This window comes from Camellia sinensis, chromosome 7 (genome assembly GCF_055761805.1).
Source record: "Camellia sinensis isolate YWXY chromosome 7, ASM5576180v1, whole genome shotgun sequence".
NCBI lineage: Eukaryota > Viridiplantae > Streptophyta > Magnoliopsida > Ericales > Theaceae > Camellia > Camellia sinensis.
The window spans coordinates 150,904,899-150,931,537 of NC_138967.1; the positions used below are offsets into that span (position 1 = coordinate 150,904,899).

A 26,639-nucleotide genomic window follows, 5' to 3' on the forward strand; every position below is an offset into this window, starting at 1 on the left:
GGCCATCGGCCATGAGAAATTAGTCATCGACCAAATATAAGGCTCTCAGCCAAGTGTTTGTTGCCGATCGGCATTGAATATGGTCGATTGACCATTTCTTCCTGTGAAAAGCTCCTGTTACTGCAGTGGAGGACAAACAGAACATGGCAATATATTTACAAGACAATGTCTGCACAACTACACCCCTTATCATGTTTAAGACTCAGAGGTGTGTAGTTCTCGACCCTCAGAGTACCAATTAGGAATGGCAATGGGGCGGGGCCGGGGATCACACTCCCTGTCCCCGATCCTCGATGGTAAAATTTTTCCCGTCCTCGGCCCCGATCCCCGACGAGGGCCCTATCACCGTCCCCGTCCCCTCCCCCTAACAGGGATCGGGTTAACTCGACCCCGAAAATTCCCCGGACCACAAAAAAAAAAAATATCAAACCCAAACAGCAACAAACAAGAAATTAACAACATCAATGATCAACAATATCATTAACAACAACATTATCAACATCACAGATTCATAACAACATCATCAACATCACAGATTCAGAAAGAGGGAGAGAGATCTGAGTAGAGAGAGAGGGAGAGGGAGAGGGAGAGAGAGAGAGAGAGTCATGGCAGAGTGAACAAACACCGGTGGAGGAGGAGGTCGTGCTCGGAGGAGGAGGTGGCACTTGTCGACGTCGACGATGTTCGGTGCTCTTGAGCATGAGATCAACGACCGAGTCGGCACAGAAGAAAACCCTAGGGCCGACCAAATCATGGTTAAATGTTCTGGAATGTTGGAGGGGTTCGGGGGAGTGGGAGGAGATGTCGAGGTCGGAGTACATGGGGCTAGAGAAAAGATCGATGGCGATGTGATCCGTGGAGGAGGAGGAGAAGGGATGAGGGGAGTGGTGGGAGGATTGGTGGAGGAGGAGGTGGCGGTGAGAGATGGTGAAGAAGAGAGAGAGACCAGAGACGGTGGAGAGGAAGAGAGATGTGAGGAATGGAGAAGGAGAGAGAGTAGATCTGGAATAGAGAGAGAGAGTAGATCTACATGAATGAGAGAGAGAGTAGATCTAAATGAATAAAATATAGAGATGAGAATCAAAAAAGTATATATTAATAAAAGATAGAGGTGAGAATTAAAAAAGTATATATATAATATATATATCATTCGGGGAGACAAACGGGGCGGGGCTAAGGGCCGAGCCGGGCCAGGACTGAAACACGTATCCCTGTCCCCGGCCCGAATATCATCGGGGATTAATTTTTTATCACCATCCTCGGCCCGCCAGGGATATTTTTCGGGGAATAACCGTTATATTCGGGATCGGGGGGTCGGGTCCCCATCGGGCCGGTTTCAGATTGCCATCTCTACCACCAATCACGCATTTCGATGCATGATGGCCAAATGAGCCAAGTGTGCAATTCAATATCAAATGAAATACACAAAACACATAAGGGGCCCTAACCTCTATCATGCTTGATCAAGAGGCAAGGGATGCTGTAGACACCCCATTTTTGACCGTCCTCAAGATTTGGACGTCACCGTTTGAACACTCGGTGATTATCCATGTTTGTGTTCGTTTGGAGTTCCCGGAGGTCTCGGCTCGTGCGCCTTGCCTCAGGATCCCCGAACTCGACCGTTTAGTGTCTGGTTTTGCACCAAACACTTGCATCTTGCCTTTGAGAGGCAGAGTAGGGCTTGTAGACCATCCCTACCCACCACCGGCAGTGGCTAGATGCCACCGGCTGGTTTTTTGTTGCCACCGGCAATATAGTTTGCCGGCCGGCACTCTTTGTTGCCGGTCAGCACTCTTTTGTGCCGGTCGGCACTCTTTTTGGCCAAGATGACATTTTTGGCCGGCCGATTGCTGTTCATCTGCTTTTGCAGATATTTTTAGACAGATGTATTGCTTTTGCTCCCCTCCATACACGTGTATGGAGGGATCTCCCTCTTGCAAAGCTTGTCTTGTAAGCTTTACAAGAGGCATATAGAGAGAGGCTCTCTCTAAGGCAAGAGAGCTTTTAGACATTTTTGAGAGAGGAAAGTACAGACCAAGCTCTGGTTTTTCTAGGGTTAGGGTTAGATATACACTCTCTATCTCTCTTTCCCTCTTATTTGCACACTAGGTGTTTTGTGTCTCACTATTGCACACAAACACCTAGTGTTTCACCTTCCTCTTGGAGCTGAGGTTCTAAAGGGTTTGTTTTGAGATTTTGGTGTTGGATTCAAGCCAAAGGAGGCCATTGGAGCACCATTGTTGAAGAGGACTACAAGGGTAAGAAACTTACACCTTTATCCCCCTTTTTTGCATTGATTTTCTACTAGTCTTAGAGCTGTTTTTGTGCTTGTTGTATAACATAAAAAAGTTCTGTTTTTAGGCCCTCTTTATTGTTTATTAAGAGTGTTTTGTTGTTTGAGGGTTGTTGACCACCCTTAGGCCTCAAAAGGCCTCATTTTGAGCCATTTTGTGCTAGCTCCGGGATTTTGGTGTTGAGGTCTCTTCACCATTGAAATCTTGAGGGATTTCAGTGGTGAAGATGATGCTTTGAAGTCCCAAGAAGGAGAGGGCCACCCCCTCTCCTTGTTGTCCTTGAAAAGGGCATATTTTGGCCTCTTAAGGAAGCCTATGCTTAAGTGTGTGTTGAGCATATTTGGTTTGTTTTTCATGCTTATATGTCCATAATATAACATGATTTCAAGTTGGTTTTGGAACTCCATGCATGCTTAGCATAGTTGCCATGTAATGCCATGTTTATGCCTTAATATGCCTTAGGTTGTTAGCCTTTGTTGGAGCATGTTTTAGGCTTGTCTTGTGAAGATTATGTGCTTATTTTGCCATGTTCTAGGTCTGTCCATAAGTATTTGGGTCGATTTTGGCATGCTTGATATAGCTCCTTTGTATTTGGGCTTGTTGGCCTTGAGTATGTGCATGTGTAGCATGGCATCTTTGCATTGTTTTGATGATTTGGAATCATCCTACATGCTATTTCAGTCCCATTTCCATGCTTGTTTGATTGCCTTGCATGTCTCTTTAATGCTTTGGAAGCATGTGTTGCAATGCTCCATGTTTTGGCCATGGTGTATGCCTTTGTATTTGGGCCATTTAGATGCCATCTAAGTAGTCCTTTAGCTTTGTTTTAACATGCTAAACCTCTGATTTTGGTCCTTCTTTTCATGCCATGTTTGGTCATGTTAAGTGTAGTTCAATGCCTTATTGATTTGCTTTGAACACTTGGACTATTCGTTGCATGTTTTGGCTTGATTTTGTTGCTTGGTTCGGCACCATCCTAACATGATTTCAATACTTATGTTGCATGCTAATTAGTCCATGATTCCTCCTTTCAAGTGTGCTTGAATATTGCTCGTTTTGTGCTTAAGTGTCGGTCCTTATGTGCATGTGTGTGTGTATGCCATTTAGCCCTCACTTTTTAGCACTATGGCTACTGTTTTAGGCCTATTTTAGAGTCGCCTAATTTATGTTTAAGTCCATCTTTGCACCCATTTGTATTGCCATATGCATGCTTGTATGCTTGCATAAGTTAATTGCCATGCCATATTGCATCCTTAGCTTGTATGCCTAGGTTGCATTGTATCTTGCATGCATGCCTTGTTCCTTGAAATGGTGATAGGAATTAGGCCTAATTTGTTTGATTGGTTTGCATGTATTTGAAATCAAAGTTGCATACTTGGTTCCTTGGGCCATCATGCATGGAAATGCGTGATTGGTGGTCCGAGAACCAAGGCACATGTCCCTTTGAGTCATCACAATGATAAGAGACATGGTTGGTGCATACATGCCTTGAATTGTGCTGCCATGCCTTGTTTTGCCCTCTGTTGCTGTGAGTTGCAGGTCTAGCAGACTTTCTTTGCCGACCGGCAGTGTAAGGTGCCGGCCGGCAACCTTTTCTCTGCCGACAGACTCAATTTTGTGCCGATGGACACATGCCAGTGCCGATGATGATTCCACTCAGCCGGTGGTACTCCCCAGTGCCTAGGGATGCAACCCTGAGGTTTTGACAGCCTCCAGAGGAGCATAGGAGAGAAAACAGAGGCAGCTTGCGCATGGCGGCGCGCTTCCCGAGGCGTTTTCCTGTTTTAATTAGTCTATTTAATTTGTTAATTAAATTAGGCAATTTGTAATATTAATTAGCTGGTGTAGTTAATTAATTTGTAATATTTATTCGGTCTCTCCGAGTGAGGGCAAATCTGTAATAAGCGTGCGTGGGTGGTGTGTATGTCTTCCAACCTCACTTCTTTCTTCCCTTTTATTTACCTGCTTATGATGGTAGATTAGGGCACATTTATGTTAGCATACCTTATGCTATGCATGCGTGCATCCATGCATTTGTATTACATGCATTAGGCTCGGTACATCATGCTAACCGCATATGTATTTCAAATAAAAAATTAAATATGGGATAATTGTGCATTTTCACATGACATGTCTAGGATTAGCCGAGCCTATCTTAACGACATTTTGTATGCGACGCATTAGGCACTTAACATGGACTTGGATCATGCATATTTGCTAACAAGTTCTTTGTTTTGGCACGGAGTACTATGTAAGTATTTCCGCTTTAGCATATCACATGAGTGTGAATATCGCCATGACAGCATGCTTAACATGTGGCTAGATGCTTATGTGTTAAACTGTTTTGAATGCCTGTGGGTGAAGGTTGGATTGTTTGAGTTGGAAGAACTCATTGAAATCCGTGTTTTAGCCTACTTGCGAGTAGCAAATTCCAAAGCATTTTCAAAACGAACGGATATGCAATGTCTCTTTCCAAATTAGGTAATCTAGTCTATACTTGTTTGCTGTGCGCATAACATACTAATTCTAGACTAATAATTGGTTTTAGAACACGTAAAGTTTTCAAAAACGGATATCACGGTTAGTAGAGGCCGGTCTTCGGATCGGGCGAAAGGGGGTGCTCATAGCTGACCTTCCCCGATCGTACCCAAGCTCCCGAGCCGAGACAACTCCGGTGATGACGGACATGTGGCCTTCGGCACCGAGTCAGGGTTTCCTAAATTCTCCCATTTTAAAATATTTAGGTGGCGACTCTGTATCTGGCAAAGCAGTCCATGTTTGGCACTACTTTTTCAAAAATCTGTTTCTCAAAACGATTTGCCAGATTTGGACTCTTTGGTTCAGATTAAGAACCATGACACAAGTCGAGTCCGAACTATAGTAACCCCAAATGAACAGAACGGGACTCATCCTCCCGGGGCGTTCGGGGGCGCGTCTACAGTTTCTGGCGACTCTGCTGGGGAATTTAGAGAGCTTGACTCGAACTCATGATATCCTGTTTTGATTTCATTTTTGTGTTTCTTTGCATTGCATGTGCATTGGTGCGCTTAGGACACCGTGTTTGCCATCTGCCATTCCTGAACGGTTTGCCGGAGGCTTGTCTTGTCAAGGCATGTCCATAAGGCTAACCGGCTATGGGCTCTGACAGTATGGGAACACAAACCCCGGTTTTACCGGGGCACCCTTTTTGACCACTCGACCTAGTACATTTTCGGATCCATAGTGACCATTCCAAATTAGGATAAGTTGCTTACCCGATGCTAAGTTGTTTGAAACCGCTGCGTGCGTAGTGAAACCCTAGCTCCTGACAAAATAGGACAGGGAAACCCTACCCCAACATAGGGGTGTTTTGGCTCTCTTTACTTGCTATGTGCTTTTAGAGTGTATCTCTACAGGAATGCATATACCAATTTGCACATTTGAGTATCAGGCCCGAGGGCACCAGAATCAGTATTGTTGGGGATCAGTAATTGAGAATCAGTTATCTGCGGGTATCAGATTCGGTATTTTGGGAACAGTGATTTTCTGGGAACAGTGATCAGCAGTAGGGTACAGTTGTTTGGCTACGCCCGTGTTTGATCAGTTTGGGCTGAAATGCTGTTTGTTTTTCCTTTGAAGGTTCAGAGAGTCGGAGAGGTGATACAGAATAGCCAGTGTCCCCCCTTTGCTGAGGCAGGACTTATGATGGCGCAGAATTCAGAAGAGACTGTGGTTATGACAGCCACATTAGGTCAAGGAATCAGTTTGCAGGGCGAGATCGATGGTGGTGCACCACATTCGCCCAGGTTGCCTGTTGCGCACCCGGTCTGGGCCTCCCAGCTATACCAGGCTCGCGAGCCTACTACATTTGAACTAATGAGGATGATCGAAGATCTTCAGAGAACTGTGGCAGATCTGGCCTTTGGGGTTTTGGCCCCATCATCAACCACATCACGTACCAGGGAGTTCATGTCTAAAGGCTCCCCAACTTTGGGACGGGTTGCATTGGAAGAAGGCCAATCTTTTGACAAAGTGGAAGCGACTGGTAAGAACAAGGTAGGAGCAGGCATTGGTCCCCATGAACACCTTCAGTGGGACATTGAGGCTTTGAAAGCTGAGGGACTGAACAAAGAGCAAGTCCTCCCGGTTGTCACAAAAACTGTGGATGACACTTTCGCCACTCACAATGAGAGCCCTCTGAATCAAGGGGCAAGCCGGGAGAAGGGCCTTTGTACCAGGAATGTTCCCTTCAGCCCTAATCCCGTGCTCGAAAACGATCAGCAAACCCAGTCAACGCCTGCCAATCCCTTTGCTGGTGCATCCAGCAAAACTCCACAAACCTCAAAACACCCACCTCGAGGCCAGAGGGTGTTCGCACCACTGTACATGTCTCTATCAACGGCCTTGAGGGTCCTGATTAAAGAGGGGGATCTGAAACCCCTGGAGCCGCGATCACTGCCAGATAGACTTCCTTCCTCCCATGATCCGGCCAAGTACTGTGCCTTTCATCAGCAAGTTGGCCATGTCACTGATAGGTGTTTCCGTCTTCGCCACGAAATACAAGATCTGATTAACAATGAGGTCATCGTCGCACCAACTCAGAAAAGTCTATCGTCATTGGATCAGTGAACTTGTGGGGGATAATGTGATGTGATCAGGGGATGAACCACCTGTGGGCGGCGCTCAGTTTACTCCGGATGTGGCGTTTGGCATGCACTGTTTCGAGCATTTTACGAATGCTAGTGGTTGTGTTTTCTGACTTGGGTATTGGGTCAGTCTTCTCAATTTGTATTGAGTCAGTTTTTTCATACTGAGTCAGTCGGGTCTGTCTTGTTGTATCGAGTCAGTCCTGTTTTTGTTAAAGTCGGGTGATTCCGAGGGTGTTACTTCGGATATCACTATTTTGTTTTGTGTTTGTCTTTTTGCCTTCTTTTGAGTCTGTTTCTGCCAGGGAGCCAGTTGTGCCAACAAATTTGAATGAACAGCAGTGATTTTCACACTCTTGTGTTTGCTTCTGCCGTGTGCCAGTTGTGCCAGAAGTATTGAATGGAATGACAGTGCTCTTCGCCTGCCTTTTCTGTGCCTTGAAATCATTGTATCGACCTAAGTTTTTTCAAAACTTTTTTTGAACACTGCGGTGAAAACGAAGAGGAAGGAATTCCTCAGGATTTGCAAAATTTTGATCATTTGAGAGAAAGAGAGGCATTCTAAGCCCTTAATGAATGAAATCATGCTTGTTAGCGTGAGTACTGAGAAGGACCCTGGCTTGATCCAGACTGGTTTCACACTATCTTTAGCGTGAGCGATTTGTCGCTTTCTTAAAAACTTTCAAAAGCAAATGTTTTACGCGGCCCTGCGAAGACCTGTGTGGAATCGCTTTTGAGACTGCGCAGCCTAGGATCGCTCTCAGCCTCAAGATTCGACCTGTTGTCTTGAACCTCGAACTCATCCGGAACATTCAACAGTCAACCGTTGGAGGAGGCCCGTGTGGCCAGTTTTGAAGTAGCCCTCGAGCAAGAGGCACCAAAAGCCAAATCAGAAGGAGTGGATCTCGCCGGAAGAAGCTCGTGGAGCAACCGTGATGGATTCTTCCGCAAATCAGTGCAACAGCCGTTCTCCTAGACAAAGAGAGGCTTCAATTTCAAGAAACCATTTGGCATGGACTTGCTACACTTTTACCCTTTGAGAGGCTCGCTGGGCCGAAAACCCGGAAGGGCGGCCCAGGCAAAAGTTAGAGCAAGAGAAAAATACAAAAAAGAGAAAAATACAAAAAGAAAAAAAGAAAAAGAAAAAGAAAAGAAAAAGAAACGAACAAAAGAAAATGAAAAGAAGCTCGCAAGGTTGAAAACCCGCATTGGGCGCCTTGGCAAAAGTGAGAGCCAAACAAAGTAAAGGTTAAAATACCCGAGTGGACCTTAACCGGAACTACGTAAGGCTTGATTCCCATGTTTGGGATACGTAGGCAACTTCATCATGAAGTCCAGCCCCCAACGCTTCCATAAGCGTCTCAGTCCATGCAATGGTTTCAATTTCACCTCAAAGTCCAGTGGCCAACACCCTTCAAGGTGATTGTGTCCATATATGTGTTGTGACCGTCTTCGTCGTCGCTGTGTCCAAGAGCTCGACCATCGCCAATGAAGACTGTTTACAGACTGCTGCGGCACCATCCAAACAAGGGGCAACTTTCCGTTGCCACGAGCCGCTGTGAGCCGCCATTCAAACTAGGGGCAGCTTTCCGTTGCCTCCCACCCCCCCTTCAAACCATGGGCAATTTTCCATTGCCTCCGATCCGAGGTTGCGCATCTCGAAGGGTAAGTTTCATGCTCGTTGAGCATTGACTGTTTGAAAAATAGTTTTTGAAAATTTTTACTGAGGTTGACTATTTTCTCGAAAACTATTTCATTTTCCAAAACTGGACCATTGTCTTGGACCCAAAAAGGAAAATTTTCAGTGCTTGCTGCCTGACTTGCATGCTTTTCAAATCAAAAGTCGAACAAGTACGTTAATCCGACTCTCGTTTTGATCAAAACCGTTTTAGTAGAAAGCAAAAACGAAAAAAATGGTTAAAATGATGAACTAGGGGCACAGTCGAGCCAGGCGTTCTGTCTTTCCCCGGTCATCGACGTACTTGCCAGAAGGGCGCTCTACCCGCCGGAAGAAATAGCCGTGAGCTAACGGTATTGAGCATGAACCCACACCTTGCTATTTATCCATCAATCACCCCGGGGAGGGATGAAAAATGAGAGATTGAAGAATAGAGAGGTGTAAGTTGAGAGAAAAGTGAGGAAAAGGGTTTTGAGAGAAAATCCGAGCTTGAGAGTCGAGGGATGTGAGGATCACAAATCAGAAATGGTGGGAAACAATACCCAGATTGAACTGGCTCCTCGTGGTCCGAGGTCTCCCATCTTCGTTTACGAGTCTATGTGTCGTGTCTCTTTCATTTGACGGTCTCGTCTTTTGTTTTGAGTCTCTCCCGAGCGTGCCTCGTTGTGTTTAGGTCGTGTATCTCTTTGTTTGAGTCCTCCCCGCTGTGTTCAGTTGTAGGCTCGATATCCCGGTTTGAAAAACCCTCATTCAATTTCAAAAAACATCTGTGCTCAGAATGCTGTGCCATTCTCTACATTTGAATGTGTTTTGACTCCAACCGGTTCCACCTTTGAGGCCGTCTTGTCAGATTGGGCCGTTTGTTCAGAATTTGCCGTGTGCAGAATGAACCGAATGCTGTGTTATGGACTGTATGCAGATTAATCCCTAACAGAGTAAGGGCTGTGTGTCTAAGAATCAGGCAGTGGGTTGCTTGGGTTATTTTGGCCGTCGGCTTTTAAGTTATCTGATTATTACAGTGCGAGTGTTCAATTTTCAGATAACCAATCAATTTCATTTACATTGAGGTGTAACATGATGAGATGCGATGCAATGCATGAAATGTGTAAATGTAAACACTTTTTCAGATAAAAAGTCCGTTTCATTTCATTATCTTTTCAAATGTACAAGTTTTGAAGAAAACAAAATCTGCCTGCGGCAGTACAAGGTAATCTAACTACCAACAAAAGAAAAGTACAAAAAAGAAAGAAAAGATAGCAAAAATCTGCATCTATGTCGAGCACTCCAAGGGCTGTCAGTCCGTCCTAGTCCTCTTCCTGAACGAGGGTCCAGGAGCATCATCAGTATCGTCGTCAGAGCCTGAGCTAGAACCGTCTCCGGTCTCCTCCTCCGATGACCCTGCCTCCGCCTCTGACTCCTCGTCGTCGTCATCATCCGGGACTGGAGCTCGCGAGCTACTCCCGACGTGAGTACGCCCTCCCCTGGTACGGGGAAATATCCTACCCTCCTCATCTCTCCCCCGAGCAGGGACAGAAGGTCTCGCTGGCGCACCTTCTGCCATGGGAATCTGGAAAGGAGGCTGAAAAAGTACACAAAAGGGAAATGCATTAGTATACTGTAGACAGTTTATCAGTGCAGAATGCAATGCAGAGTACAGTGTAGGAATGCCGTGAGCAGTTTATCAGTGCAGAATGCAGTGTGTGATTACAGTGCATGAATGCCGTGAGCAGTTTATCAGTACAGAGTTTGGTGCAGAATGCAGCGTATGCAGTGTGTCAGATGCCGTGAGATCAGTGTATCAGGTGTTGTGCCGTGCATCAGATTATGTAAAGCAGTGTATGAATGGTTTGAGGCCAGTGTCAGAAGGACATACCGGTATGCTGTAGACGGCTAGGAGGTCAAAGGTCCGCTGGAGCATCCCCATCATCGAGGCATTCATCGCCAACGACTGACGGGTGTACTCAGAAGAAGCCTGCAAAAGTATCAGATGCATCAATATTCTGTGGAATATCAAACTGAAATGAAATGACTGTACAGAAATGCAGTAATACATACCGGAGGTAGGTCAGGGACGTCAATGAACTCGTGACCAGCCGGTGGAGGGGCGAGGGGGATCTGATAGGTTGACCCACCCTGCCCCTGGAAAGTCAGTACAGCAGGCAGGGCAGGCCAGCCAACTCCTCGTCCTCCCCGCACTCCGCCCCTACCACGGACCCGGGCCCTCCTCGAAGATCCAGCCCCTGCTCCCGCTCCGGCCCCAGTCGCCGATGCCACAGGCCTGGCCCCCTCTGCTCGACTACCGCTCAGGGGACGCATCAGGTACGTCCGCACGTACTCCTGATAGTCGCCGGTACCTCGGAAGCCGACCTCCTCCCAGCCGATGGAGTAATCATCCAGCTGCTCAGTGGTCAGCCCCTCGGTCTCCCTCATCTCTGCAGGAGGGTGAGCCGGGACTATCTGCTCAGGTAACCCGCGGGTCTGGCGTAAAAAACGCTCCCCCAGGTACCAAGCCCGACAGACCGGGCCCTCTAGCAAGATCCGGAAACGCGAGGTCTCCTCAGCACCAGGGAACCGACCCCGCATCGCCTACGGCAAGGAGGCCCATGGCCGCCATGTGATCTGAAAGTGACAGACAGTTTGTTATCTACTGTTATTGAAACATGCAGTGGGAAAGCGAAGCTAAATAAACTGAAAGTAAAGCATACCTCGGCCGGGGTGATGGTGTCAAAATATCGGCGGAAGAAGCCGAATGTCTCACGTGGTCGCCGGGTGCATCTCCCGTCGAAGCGACTCGAGAACGGGACAGCCGGAGGAGGCTCCGCGACTGGTACGGGTGCAAGCCTAGGGAAGTAGGCGTAAACCCACAACTGCAAAACAGATGTCAGTATGACTATCAGAAAAAGCAGAATATACAGAATAAAGTAGAAATGGCAGAGCCGTGTGTTGTGCAGTGTATTGTTTGCAGTGTACAGTGTGAGCAGTGTACAGTCAGTGTAAAGCAGAATGTATGTGTGTGCTGTGTGTACAGTATACAGTAAGTGTAAAGCAGACCGCAGTGTGTGCAGTGTACAGGGTACAGAAAGTACGAGACAGGAATGAAAAAGTGGAGGAGAAATGTACCTCCCAAGCCCGCCAGTAACCTCCAAGCAGCTGGCCGCTGCCGCGAGAAGCCGAGCTCATGTATCCGTACAGGGTGGCCAGAGCAGCGCCGCCCCAATCGTAGTGCAAGATATCCCGGACGTCCACCAGTGCGCTGAGAAGGCAGAGAGGCACGGTGTTTGCCCGGTCGGCGAAGATGGTAGTCCCGAACAGGAACATGAGGAAGCCACGAGCATACCTCTCCTCGTCCTCCGGGGTCATCTGCACCTCCTCCCCCAATGCGGGCTGGACCCGAAACTGTGTCTCGAACCAGGAGTACCGCACGAAGCCTGGACGAGCTAGTGGTGGGGTCTCCCCCAGTAAATGGACCTGAGCGGCGGTCCACTCATCCATGTCGGTGTCGAAAGGGATCGGATCCCCCCCTACCCCGATGCCTGTGAGCATCGAGAAGTCATAAGGGGTCATCGTCATGTCCCCTGCAGCAGAAAAATAGAAAGAATCGGTGGTGTCCCACCACCTCTCCGCCAAAGCAGCAAGGAGAGGTCTGCATGTGGAGAGCCTAGAGAGCCCTCGGCAGAAGGTGCCGAAGCCCGCTCGGTCCACGATGCGCTGGACCGCATCAGGGAGCTCATCATACCACTCCCGCGCACCAGTATTCCCATACCCGCGAATGGTATGGGAACCCTCCTGCAAACAGACAATGACAATTGCAAGACAACATTCAAAATGCAATTTTGAAAAGACAAATATGGCATGTATGCAAGTTTGTCAGATTCAGGCAAATACCGGGTACCGGTGTGCTTACAGTGAAATACGTGTGCTGTGTCAGCGTGTTTGAGTGTTTCAGAACAGATGTGGCATGTATGCAAGTTTAACAGATTCAGACAAATACTGGGTACCAGTGTGTACAGTGAAATACAGTGTGTGCAGTGTGTTTGAGTGATTCAGGGCTAGTGCAGTGTGTGTGCATGTGTCAGTCTCAAGCAGATATCAGTTGTATGTATGTTTACAGTCAACTACGGTCTACGGCATATCAGATTTCAGCAATTAAAGAATACAACTAACTATGGCAGTTTTGTATCCTACATTGCAGAAAGTAAAGCAGAAAGAAGAGAATTACCTCGGAAGTGCCGAATGAAAGGTGGGAGGTAGGCTCGCGTAGTAGTAGCTCAGGCGCCGCGTACCTCTTAAAGCTCCGGAACTGACGCAGGCCGTCTGGGGGCAGAACGTGGATCGCCGGCCGGTAGGTCGCCGGGTCGAACGGGCGCTCGCTCAGTGGTAAGAGCTCGACCCCGGGATCCATCTCGTGGTCCGGGGGAGTCCCGCCACGTGGAATGTCGTCCGCCATGTAGAGAATGGTGTGAAAATGGCCGGAAAAGGAAAACCGAGCCGGAATATGAAGAGTCAACCGGAAAGTCAACTCCTGAGAGGGTCGGAAATGGCCGGGAAGGCCGGAATGTGAAGAGGCATGGAAACGAAGAGCAAAGTGAGGGGAATGAACCCCGAAAAGGCTAGAACGCCAAACGAGGCACCGAAACGAAAATGTGATCGGTGGAAAATGTCCGAAACGCGAAGAGGATCGCGAATCCGACGACGAAACGGGCGTAGAACGCGAAGAAATGGACGAAAAAGGAGGGGGAAAAGCTCTAGAGAGAGAGAGAGCAAAGGATTTCGGCGTGAGAAGAATGAGAAAATAGGGCTTGAAGCCCTATTTTATAACACCCGAGGTGAAAAGACAAAACTGCCCCGCACCAGCAACTGTTTGCCGGTCGGCAATGTTTTGTGCCGGCCGGCACTTTTTTGTGCCGATAGAATTGTTTTTGTGCCGATGGCCAGCCGGTGGCCTCATCTTTCGGCCGGTGGGGTTCCCACAGCCTTGTTTAGGCCATATGAGAAGTTCGTGGTCTTCATAGCTCAAGAAAGTGCAAGAAAGTGCATCTCCGACATTCAACCGGCCTCCGTTCTGACCGCGGGCCGTGTCTCCAGTGCGTGGCACTCGAATTCATACAAGGTGTATCCTTTTTGTATCCTTTTGAATTCAAAAGTTACACCATGTGTGTTGCACAAGTTCATCACACTACTTCGATGCATTACATCGCGCTGTCGTGCGCCACACATTTGCATTGTTATGCACGTGTTACATGCGTTGCAACACGCACCCCTTTGCATTGTCGTGCACATCTCCCATGCATCATCATTGCATTTCCATTCCATGCATTGTCATGCATTCTGGAATACGTGCGTTGTTGCGCGTTTAAGCCCATTTACATTCCGTGTGGCATGCATGTCACACTTGGCATCGCACTGTTTTGTGCATTTCAAACCTCGCGCTTTTCTGCGCATCGCACTGTTTTGTGCATTTCAAACCATCGCACTGTTTTGTGCATTTCAAACCATCGCACTGTTTTGTGCATTTCGAAATTGTTTGCGCTGCTCTGCGCATCGCACTGTTTTGTGCATTTCAAATCGTCGCATTGTTTTGGGCATTGCATTCCGTCGCGCTGTTTTGCGCATCTCATTGCATTTTGCATTGTCATGCATGTTAATTACATTACCTGCGTAGACCGCATGTTTGTAATCATCTCTTTATTTGCGTAGACCGCATGTCAATTCTTTACTTGCGTTGACCGCATATTAATTCTTTCCTTGCGTAGACCGCATATTCATTCTTAACTTGCGTAGACCGCACGTCAATGTTTTACCTGCGTAGACCGCATGATAATTCTTTCCTTGCGTAGACTGCATATTGATTCTTTACTTGCGTAGACCGCATATTAATTCTTTACTTGCGTAGACCGCATGTATTGCTTGCGTAGACCGCATAATTGCTTAATTTCAATACCTGCGTAGACCGCATGTTTTGATTGCGTAGACCGCATGTTTAATTTCATTACCTGCGTAGACCGCATGCTTCGATTGCGTAGACCGCATGTTTAAATTTCATTACTTGCGTAGACCGCATGTTTTGATTGCGTAGACCGCATGCTTAATTCCATTACCTGCGTAGACCGCATGTCTTACTTGCGTAGACCGCATGTTTAAATTTCATTACCTGCGTAGACCGCATGTTTTGATTGCGTAGACCGCATGTTTAATTTCAATACCTGCGTAGACCGCATGTCTTGATTGCGTAGACCGCATGCTTAATTTCATTACCTGCGTAGACCGCATGTCTTGATTGCGTAGACCGCATATTTAATTTCATTACCTGCGTAGACCGCATGTCTTGGATTGCGTAGACCGCATGTTTAATTTCAATACCTGCGTAGACCGCATGTTTTGATTGCGTAGACCGCATGTTTAATTTCAATACCTGCGTAGACCGCATGTCTTGATTGCGTAGACCGCATGCTTAATTTCATTACCTGCGTAGACCGCATGTTTTGATTGCGTAGACCGCATGTTTAATTCCAATACCTGCGTAGACCGCATGTTTTGATTGCGTAGACCGCATGTTTAATTTCAATACCTGTGTAGACCGCATGTCTTGATTGCGTAGACCGCATGCTTAATTTCATTACCTGCGTAGACCGCATGTCTTGATTGCGTAGACCGCATATTTAATTTCATTACCTGCGTAGACCGCATGTCTTGGATTGCGTAGACCGCATGCTTAATTTCATTACCTGCGTAGACCGCATGTCTTGATTGCGTAGACCGCATGTTCAGTTTCATCACCTGCGTAGACCGCATATTTGCTAAATATCATCACCTGCGTAGACCGCATGTTCATGATCAATTTTGTTGACTGCGTAGACCGCATGCTCCACTTGCATGTTTGTATTTCCACAACATTGTCATGCTCCCCACTTGCTTTGTGCTGTCACGCATTTCGAGTACACCGCATTTGCATTGTCATGCATGTTGCTAACCATATTGTACCTGTTAAGTTTGTTTTCTTTGCAGGCACGATATTGTATGTACGGTTCATTTGAAGCTGGTGCAACTGGACGAGCCGCACAGGTATTGTATCTCCCGAGTGAGACGTATTGAGAATTCCATAATTCTCTTACACCCTTTCTGCATTGTAGTGTAGTGTGGTATGCTAGCTTAAAATTGTCGCATGTTTGCTTCATTACAGCTTTCTTTGCATGATCATAAGTTATGCTCGGCTTCGTGCATTGTCTTGCATCTTGCCCCTGCCTCCGGGCGCATATCTTATTTGTCTTGTATGTTTGTCTGAGTCTTCGGCCTTGTCAAAAATGGGTCGTCTCTGGGCTTTGACATTCAATCCCGTCATTGTTATGACTTTCGAGTTCTGTCAAAGAGGGGCAACTGTAGACACCCCATTTTTGACCGTCCTCAAGACTTGGACGTCACCGTTTGAACACTCGGTGATTATCCATGTTTGTGTTCGTTTGGAGTTCCCGGAGGTCTCGGCTCGTGCGCCTTGCCTCAGGATCCCTGAACTCGACCGTTTAGTGTCTGGTTTTGCACCAAACACTTGCATCTTGCCTTTGAGAGGCAGAGTAGGGCTTGTAGACCATCCCTACCCACCACCGGCAGTGGCTAGATGCCACCGGCTGGTTTTTTGTTGCCACCGGCAATATAGTTTGCCGGCCGGCACTCTTTGTTGCCGGTCAGCACTCTTTTGTGCCGGTCGGCACTCTTTTTGGCCAAGATGACATTTTTGGCCGGCCGATTGCTGTTCATCTGCTTTTGCAGATATTTTTAGACAGCTGTATTGCTTTTGCTCCCCTCCATACACGTGTATGGAGGGATCTCCCTCTTGCAAAGCTTGTCTTGTAAGCTTTACAAGAGGCATATAGAGAGAGGCTCTCTCTAAGGCAAGAGAGCTTTTAGACATTTTTGAGAGAGGAAAATACAGACCAAGCTCTGGTTTTTCTAGGGTTAGGGTTAGATATACACTCTCTATCTCTCTTTCCCTCTTATTTGCACACTAGGTGTTTTGTGTCTCACTATTGCACACAAACACCTAGTGTTTCACCTTCCTCTTGGAGCTGAGGTTCTAAAGGGTTTGTTTTGAGATTTTGGTGTTGGATTCAAGCCAAAGGAGGCCATTGGAGCACCATTGTTGAAGAGGACTACAAGGGTAAGAAACTTACACCTTTATCCCCCTTTTTTGCATTGATTTTCTACTAGTCTTAGAGCTGTTTTTGTGCTTGTTGTATAATATAAAAAAGTTCTGTTTTTAGGCCCTCTTTATTGTTTATTAAGAGTGTTTTGTTGTTTGAGGGTTGTTGACCACCCTTAGGCCTCAAAAGGCCTCATTTTGAGCCATTTTGTGCTAGCTCCGGGATTTTGGTGTTGAGGTCTCTTCACCATTGAAATCTTGAGGGATTTCAGTGGTGAAGATGATGCTTTGAAGTCCCAAGAAGGAGAGGGCCACCCCCTCTCCTTGTTGTCCTTGAAAAGGGCATATTTTGGCCTCTTAAGGAAGCCTATGCTTAAGTGTGTGTTGAGCATATTTGGTTTGTTTTTCATACTTATATGTCCATAATATAACATGATTTCAAGTTGGTTTTGGAACTCCATGCATGCTTAGCATAGTTGCCATGTAATGCCATGTTTATGCCTTAATATGCCTTAGGTTGTTAGCCTTTGTTGGAGCATGTTTTAGGCTTGTCTTGTGAAGATTATGTGCTTATTTTGCCATGTTCTAGGTCTGTCCATAAGTATTTGGGTCGATTTTGGCATGCTTGATATAGCTCCTTTGTATTTGGGCTTGTTGGCCTTGAGTATGTGCATGTGTAGCATGGCATCTTTGCATTGTTTTGATGATTTGGAATCATCCTACATGCTATTTCAGTCCCATTTCCATGCTTGTTTGATTGCCTTGCATGTCTCTTTAATGCTTTGGAAGCATGTGTTGCAATGCTCCATGTTTTGGCCATGGTGTATGCCTTTGTATTTGGGCCATTTAGATGCCATCTAAGTAGTCCTTTAGCTTTGTTTTAACATGCTAAACCTCTGATTTTGGTCCTTCTTTTCATGCCATGTTTGGTCATGTTAAGTGTAGTTCAATGCCTTATTGATTTGCTTTGAACACTTGGACTATTCGTTGCATGTTTTGGCTTGATTTTGTTGCTTGGTTCGGCACCATCCTAACATGATTTCAATACTTATGTTGCATGCTAATTAGTCCATGATTCCTCCTTTCAAGTGTGCTTGAATATTGCTCGTTTTGTGCTTAAGTGTCGGTCCTTATGTGCATGTGTGTGTGTATGCCATTTAGCCCTCACTTTTTAGCACTATGGCTACTGTTTTAGGCCTATTTTAGAGTCGCCTAATTTATGTTTAAGTCCATCTTTGCACCCATTTGTATTGCCATATGCATGCTTGTATGCTTGCATAAGTTAATTGCCATGCCATATTGCATCCTTAGCTTGTATGCCTAGGTTGCATTGTATCTTGCATGCATGCCTTGTTCCTTGAAATGGTGATAGGAATTAGGCCTAATTTGTTTGATTGGTTTGCATGTATTTGAAATCAAAGTTGCATACTTGGTTCCTTGGGCCATCATGCATGGAAATGCGTGATTGGTGGTCCGAGAACCAAGGCACATGTCCCTTTGAGTCATCACAATGATAAGAGACATGGTTGGTGCATACATGCCTTGAATTGTGCTGCCATGCCTTGTTTTGCCCTCTGTTGCTGTGAGTTGCAGGTCTAGCAGACTTTCTTTGCCGACCGGCAGTGTAAGGTGCCGGCCGGCAACCTTTTCTCTGCCGACAGACTCAATTTTGTGCCGATGGACACATGCCAGTGCCGATGATGATTCCACTCAGCCGGTGGTACTCCCCAGTGCCTAGGGATGCAACCCTGAGGTTTTGACAGCCTCCAGAGGAGCATAGGAGAGAAAACAGAGGCAGCTTGCGCATGGCGGCGCGCTTCCCGAGGCGTTTTCCTGTTTTAATTAGTCTATTTAATTTGTTAATTAAATTAGGCAATTTGTAATATTAATTAGCTGGTGTAGTTAATTAATTTGTAATATTTATTCGGTCTCTCCGAGTGAGGGCAAATCTGTAATAAGCGTGCGTGGGTGGTGTGTATGTCTTCCAACCTCACTTCTTTCTTCCCTTTTATTTACCTGCTTATGATGGTAGATTAGGGCACATTTATGTTAGCATACCTTATGCTATGCATGCGTGCATCCATGCATTTGTATTACATGCATTAGGCTCGGTACATCATGCTAACCGCATATGTATTTCAAATAAAAAATTAAATATGTGATAATTGTGCATTTTCACATGACATGTCTAGGATTAGCCGAGCCTATCTTAGCGACATTTTGTATGCGACGCATTAGGCACTTAACATGGACTTGAATCATGCATATTTGCTAACAAGTTCTTTGTTTTGGCACGGAGTACTATGTAAGTATTTCCGCTTTAGCATATCACATGAGTGTGAATATCGCCATGACAGCATGCTTAACATGTGGCTAGATGCTTATGTGTTAAACTGTTTTGAATGCCTGTGGGTGAAGGTTGGATTGTTTGAGTTGGAAGAACTCATTGAAATCCGTGTTTTAGCCTACTTGCGAGTAGCAAATTCCAAAGCATTTTCAAAACGAACGGATATGCAATGTCTCTTTCCAAATTAGGCAATCTAGTCTATACTTGTTTGCTGTGCGCATAACATACTAATTCTAGACTAATAATTGGTTTTAGAACACGTAAAGTTTTCAAAAACGGATATCACGGTTAGTAGAGGCCGGTCTTCGGATCGGGCGAAAGGGGGTGCTCATAGCTGACCTTCCCCGATCGTACCCAAGCTCCCGAGCCGAGACAACTCCGGTGATGACGGACATGTGGCCTTCGGCACCGAGTCAGGGTTTCCTAAATTCTCCCATTTTAAAATATTTAGGTGGCGACTCTGTATCTGGCAAAGCAGTCCATGTTTGGCACTACTTTTTCAAAAATCTGTTTCTCAAAACGATTTGCCAGATTTGGACTCTTTGGTTCAGATTAAGAACCGTGACACAAGTCGAGTCCGAACTGTAGTAACCCCAAATGAACAGAACGGGACTCATCCTCCCGGGGCGTTCGGGGGCGCGTCTACAAATGCACACATAATGCAATGCAAACATGCAAGCATGATGCGAACAACTCAAGCATGCAACAAGTATGCAGCTAGATCATGCAATGCAACTAATGTGCAATAGGCATACTACCTGAACATGTGAAGATACATGGCATGCAACAATATGCAAAATGAAGCAAGCATGCAACAACATGCAAGACAAGCATGCAACAACATGCAAACATGGACTTAAACTAAAGTGGACAACTCTTAAACATGCCCAAATCAGTGGCCAAAGTCATGAATTAGAAGCATGAAAATGCAAAGCAAATATGCACATGTAAATGGTCCAACACCTAGGCATAGGAGGGCAACTTTCAAGAACACTTAAAAGAGGACAAACATGGTCATGTGGCATACATGGTAAGTTCTGAAATCATGCATGGAGAGGTGCTAAACCAACTAAATAATGCAAGCATAGTATGCAAAAAAGCCCAAAGCTTAAGGCTAGCCAAGGGACTCAAACCATGGCTATGCAAGGCAAGCCCCAAAGGGCCAAGGGCACTCAAAAAAGTCCCAAGGCAGGTCAAGGAAAGACCAAAAACATGCTCGAAACTAGCCAACACAAGCTAGAACACAACACCAAAAGCATGAGGCATGCGAGGCTACAAAAGGGGTGTTACACTACACCTATCAAAACCAAACATGACATGACTTAAGCAATGAAAAACAGAGTTATGACATGGTAAAACAAGACCAAAAACCCACTTAAATGGCATCCCAAAGACCTAAACATGATGGCACACACAATGACCCATTCATGAGGCATAAAACATCAACTCTTTAAAGCATTAAAGGAGTGACAAGTGCACATGTTTGAGCATGAAACATGGACTGAAAGAGTATAACAAATGATGCCAAATCATTGAAATGGTCCAAGTAAAGCATGCTAGTGACTTGGACACTTAAGGCTAACAAGTTAGAATGCCTTATGGCTATACAAAGCATGACATATATGATCAAAACAACACAAAACAGAGCTTAAGTATGGTAAAACAAGGCTAAAAGCTCCTTTGAGTTGAGCCAAAATATGCAAGCATGATGGTCTAAACACAAGATGCATGTTAAGACAATAGAGAGGATTACAAGACAAGTACATGGTGCATGCAAGAAGCCATTAAACCAACCTTAGACAGAGGTAAAACATGGCAAAATAACACCAAATACTTGCTGAAATGAAGCTAAAACAAGCTAAGCAAACATGCTACCAATATTAGCCATTTATACTAGCATTCAAGACAATAAGGAGGGGGGATGACCTTCTCCTATTTAGGACTTCAAGACCACCTTTCCACCACTGAAAATCCTTTGGATTTCAGTGGTAGAAAGGTCATGCAAAGCTAAGAACAAGGGCCAAAAGGGATGGCCTAAAACAAGGCTTAACAAGGCCTAAGAGGGGGGAAACAACCTCAAATCAAAAAGTGATCTTAAAAAAAAGATCTAAAGCATCAAAAATCAAAACTTATTGTAGTTCAGAGTTAAGCTTAAAACAATAAGCAAGAAGGTCTAAAAGCTTAAGCAAGAAAGGGATATTAAAAGCAAGAATGCTCACCCTTGAAGAACACTTTCAAGAACAAAGCTCTAGCAGGTTTTCCAAGCTCAAACCAACCCAAGAACTCTGAAATCAACCTCAAGGGACCTCAGCTCCAAGAGGATGGTGTTCTAGTGTGTGTTTGTGTACAATAGTAAGACAATACTACACTTTTGAACACAAAATATGAACAAACAAGAGAATATAGATACAAAACTATATATATCACTCAAGACTCAATTTTCTGAACCCTTCAGAAGGGAGGAGATGGTTCTCTATTATAGAGAACCAAAAGCAAAGCTTCTTGAGGAAGCTAAGCAAAGGGGCAAATCCCTCCATACACGTGTATGGAGGGGGTGAATTGTGCATGCCAGCAGTGATAGCTGGAATAAAATATCTGCATAAAGAAGATGAACAGGGTTCAGTCAGAAAACATGGCCGATCGACCAACACAAGGGCCGATCAACTAAAAAGAGTGCCGATCGGCCAACACTTTTGGCTGATGGCAAGAAAACAAGGTCGATGGCTTCATGCCTTAGCCGATGGGTTGAGGGGATGGAAAACAAGCCACCCTAAACACAAGTCCTTGGTCCACAACCAAGCACAAAATGGACAAGTTGAGAGATCTTGAGGCAAGGCGCGCAGTCGAGACCTCTGGGAACTCAAAACGAACACGAACATGGATGATCATCGAGTGTTCAAATAATGACGTCCAAGTCTTGAGGACGGTCAAAAATGGGGTGTCTACAATGCCATATGCACGTCATAGAAAGTTTTATTATTTACGGCTAACATTACAAGCCTTAAAAAAATCATCATTATTAGCATTCACGACATACGCAATCAGCACGTCGTGATTGGGAAATTATTTACGACATGCAAAAAAAGCAAGTTGTAAAAGTGAAAAACCACAGCTTGCATTTACTATATGTCGTTGATGTGAAGTCATAAAAACTCAGTTTTGTTATAGGGAGGTGGGCCTGCAAAGTTTGTCCAACATGGAACTAATTGGGCATTTAGTAGCACTGGTCGCTTCTTAGATGACAATAATGTTGATTCCTTGATTTCGACAAATTTGTCAAGGCTTTCTATGAGAAACTCCGAGTTGTATATGGCTTCACGACTTTCTCCTATATTTTGACCTATTATGGGTTTTGTTTGCTAAATGGAAACTACACTGTAAAGCTTCACTTCATAGAGATCATGTTTACTGATGACGAAACATTTAGCAGCCTTGGAAGGTGTATATTTGATATTTACATTCAAGTGATTTTAACACCAATAGAACTGTTGTAGAACATAAATTTCATGTGCTTTAGAATTTCATTTTTCATCTGTGTGATACTTATCAAATTTTAGGAAGGCTTACCAATACAAAATTATGACCTTCTAAGGAAATTGTTGTAGGGAAAGCTTGAGCGTAAGGATTTCAACATTGAGAAAGCAGCAGGTGGGGTTGGTATGGAAACCATGCAAACATTCACTGCAATTGTGACTAATAGTGCATTGGAGATCCACTTGTATTGAGCAGGTCAAGTGATAACTGGTATCCCTGCTAGAGGAATATATGGTCCCTTGATTTTAGCCATTTCTATGTACAACCCTAGTAAGTTGTCCTCTTTCAAACTCCATGTGTCTTGTCTTAATGATTGGGAGTCAAGACTCAAATTGTATTCACAATTTTTTGTGTGTTACGCTTTTATTGCTGTTAAGGAAATCAATATAGATGTTGCAAGACCTGTTTCTGCATCTGCTCTCATTTTCTTTTCAAATGTTTGAGACATCAAAAAACTACCTCAATTTACAGTAAAAATTGTCTACTTTTGGTGATTACTCTCTTCTTTTCATAATCAATTATAATAAAAATTGAACATATTTATAGTTATGTTATTTCTGGAGTTTAAGACTCTTGAAACAGTTAAGTAAATCATAATACACCTCCTCTCTGTCTCTGTCAATTGAACAAATTCATTTTTTTTTATATTTTTTTTTTTGGTAATGCAAAATTTATTAGAAAGGTTGCATGAAAATGATGTCATGCAGGAATGGGATTTTTTATTTTACAGAGCTGATAACCCCATTATTGTTTTTCATTTATGTCATCTTGATTGCATTAGGCATACAATTCGTTTATTTTGATGAGAGGTTCTACCTTGTTTTCATGTCCATTAAAAAAGTAAAAAAGACAATTTAGTGTTAAATCAGATGCATGGCTAAAATGGTTTTGGAGGTCTTTTGTAAAACAATTTCTTTTAGGACTAATAGTAATGATGATCAATTCATTTATTTAAAGTGTTACAAATTATCAATTCATTCATTTCTTGTCAATTAATTGGTTTCAAATGTTTTTATTTTTTTCTATCTCTATGCAGATTATTTACCTCAGCCATCAAAAAATAGAAACAACATATCTCTGGGTGTTGTGGTTGGGATCGTGGCTGCAGTAGCTTTTGTTATCGTCTTGCTTCTAGGTATTCTTTTGGTGGAGATGCTGCCTACTACGAAAAGATACAATAGAACATGGTATTTGCAAATCTTAAAATTGTAGTAAATTCAATTCTTTTACCATCTCCATTTTCATAATTCTAATTTAACAGCTAATTATAAGCGCTAGGCAATATTATATTCATGTCCTAATGTGTTTCAATTTCTTAAAAAATATTTTATTGTTGAAAATTTTGTTTAGATATCAAATTGTTTAACATACAATACAAGACATGGCTTCATTTAGTCTCTCTGCTGGCATGCGAAATGCAGATATTAACTTTGTGGATCAAGTGTTTAAATTCTTCTTATCTAACTTGGTTTCTTCCACAGATCTGAAGGATCTTGACCTGCAGACTGGTTCACTTACCTCACAGCAAATTAAAGCTACCACAAACAATTTTGATGCCGCTAATAAAATCAGAGAAGGTGGTTTTGGCTCTGTAGGTACCCTACACATGGATTACTTAAACTATTATAATGCATATTGTTCCATAGAAAAACCTTCTAATGTGACCCCCCCTCAACATTTTATCTTAAATTGTAGGGACTTCTATTAGATGGGACTATAATTGTTGTAAAACGGCTTTCTTCCAAATCGAAGCAAGGAAATCGTGAGTTTGTGAATGAAATAGGAATCATTTCTGCTCTGCAACACCCTCATCTTGTAAAGTTGTACGGATGTTGTGTTGAAGGAAATCAATTGTTGCTAATAGATGAGTATATGGAAAATAATAGCCTTGCTCGTGCCTTGTTTGGTAATTCAAAGCTTTCCTCAACTACTTTTATGCACACTCATATTTAAGCATAACTGACTAGTACTTCTACATGATTGTTCATTTCGTGATTTGAAGGCCTAGAAGAGTGCCAGTTGAAATTGGATTGGCTTACAAGGTACAAGATCTGCATTGGTATTGCTAGAGGTTTGGCTTACCTCCATGAAGAATCAAGACTTAAGATTGTTCACAGAGACATCAAGGTCACTAATGTGTTGCTTGATAAGAATCTCAACCCTAAGATTTCTGACTTTGGTTTGGCCAAACTTGACGAAGAAGATTATACCTACATAAGCACTAGAATAGTTGGAACCTAGTGTGTCCCCATGCTTGATTCAGTTTCATTATCATTATTTTCATAGTTTTCGTTGTTTTAATTTTTTTTTCATTTTCCATTATTACTGTTCATGATTACCACCAACCTTTACCATGGGCAATCTTATGGAAATAAAGCCGAGCTATCATGTTTTTAGCCAAACTAGGATGAATACGATGACATTTCACTCATATAGAAAATGTAATATGATCATTGTGAATATGTAGTGGATATATGGTGCCTTAATATGCAATGCGTGGTTACTTGACAGACAAAGCAGACATTTATAGTTTTGGAATTGTCACCTTAATTGGAAGTTGTTAGTGGGAAAAATAACACTAGCTATAGGCGAAAGGAAGACTCACTTTATCTTCTTGATTGGGTATGTTGAACACCTCTCTTTCTTGCTCTTCCTGTAACTCCTACACCTCCTTTTCATCTATCAAATCGGGCTTGATTTCGGGACAAAAAAGAAAAAGAAAAAGAAATCACTGCAACTCTATAGCATGGGATTAATTCTTTTGTGAAAGAAAAGATAATAATTGTCAAAACTCGAGGAGCCGTAATTAATGGCATACACCTCTAATTCAAGCATCGTAACACTGAAAATCTTAAACCAGTTGGCATGTGAACCCAAAAAAATAATTTATAATCTACTAATACAGATTTATGACGTTCCCTCTTTCCTTTGAAATAAACAAATCTTGTTCAAATCAAAATTCATGGATGTAAATACTTGAATTTCAAAGGTAGCAATCTGTTTCTTTCTGTGTAGGCATTCAAGTTAAAGGAGAATGGGAAGTTGATGGAGCTAGTGGATCCAAAGTTGGGACCATCCTTCATCGACGAAGAGGTCATTGTGATGATTAATGTTGCTCTGCTGTGCATTAATGTCACACCAACAGTTAGACCTTCTATGTCTTCAGTTGTGAGCTCGAAGGCAGAGCTGTCGTTAAGGAGTTGGTTTCAGATTCAACTGTTTTTAGTCACAAGATGACGCTGTATGGAATGATAGCTGATCTGTAACATAGCCATGAAACAGACATGAATGATGGCTTAATTAAATTGCCGTTGACTGCTTTTTCTGCTTCTGCTGCTGATCTCTACCCTCTCAATTTGAATTTTGATTATTGGGCAAATAGAGAGTAGAGAATACAGAAATGGGTACAAATTCTCTTGGTTGGTTTTCTTTTTAGTATTGTCCTTGCGATATAACAATCTATATTTTCTCTCTTTTTTCTTTTTGGAATCCATTTACAACAGATGAATGCTTAGCCTCCGTTTGGGAAGTGGGTTGGCTTTTTGATTTTTTGGTTTTTTTGGCTATTTTAGCCTGGGTTTAAAAGTTTGGTTTGGGAAGGGCTTTTTGGCTTTTTGACTTTTTTGAGTTTTTTTGTGAGAGAAGAATGTAATGATTATGGGTTGAATGTGATGTTTTGTTTGTTATGGTTAAAATAGCCTATTTTATTTTTTGTGGCTAAAATAGCCAAAAAAATCTACAAACCCACTTGCCAAACACAGGCTAAATATTTGTGTTCCAAAATGCATATATACTTATATATTTAAAACCATGTGTTTCAACTACATTGGCAAATCCTATGCTTTATGCAGTTTTGGCCTTTTAGATGTTTTTTGGTCTCCCAGTTTCTCAAACTGGAATAGAATATTATTGTAAGGTGTCTTGCATTTTTATTGTATTATAGTTAGTCGTTTGTGGAGGAGGCATGAACTACATCATATAAGAGTTTTAGAAATTAATTTTTTTAGTTTTTAAAAGTAAAAATTTT

At 43.7% G+C, this 26,639-nt stretch overlaps 1 pseudogene; it reads left to right on the plus strand.

The window, feature by feature from the left end:
• Nucleotides 1-680: 680 nt before the first annotated feature.
• On the plus strand, nucleotides 681-26,121 carry LOC145796215 (putative LRR receptor-like serine/threonine-protein kinase At1g07650; annotated as a pseudogene).
• The last annotated feature ends 518 nt before the right edge of the window (nucleotides 26,122-26,639 follow it).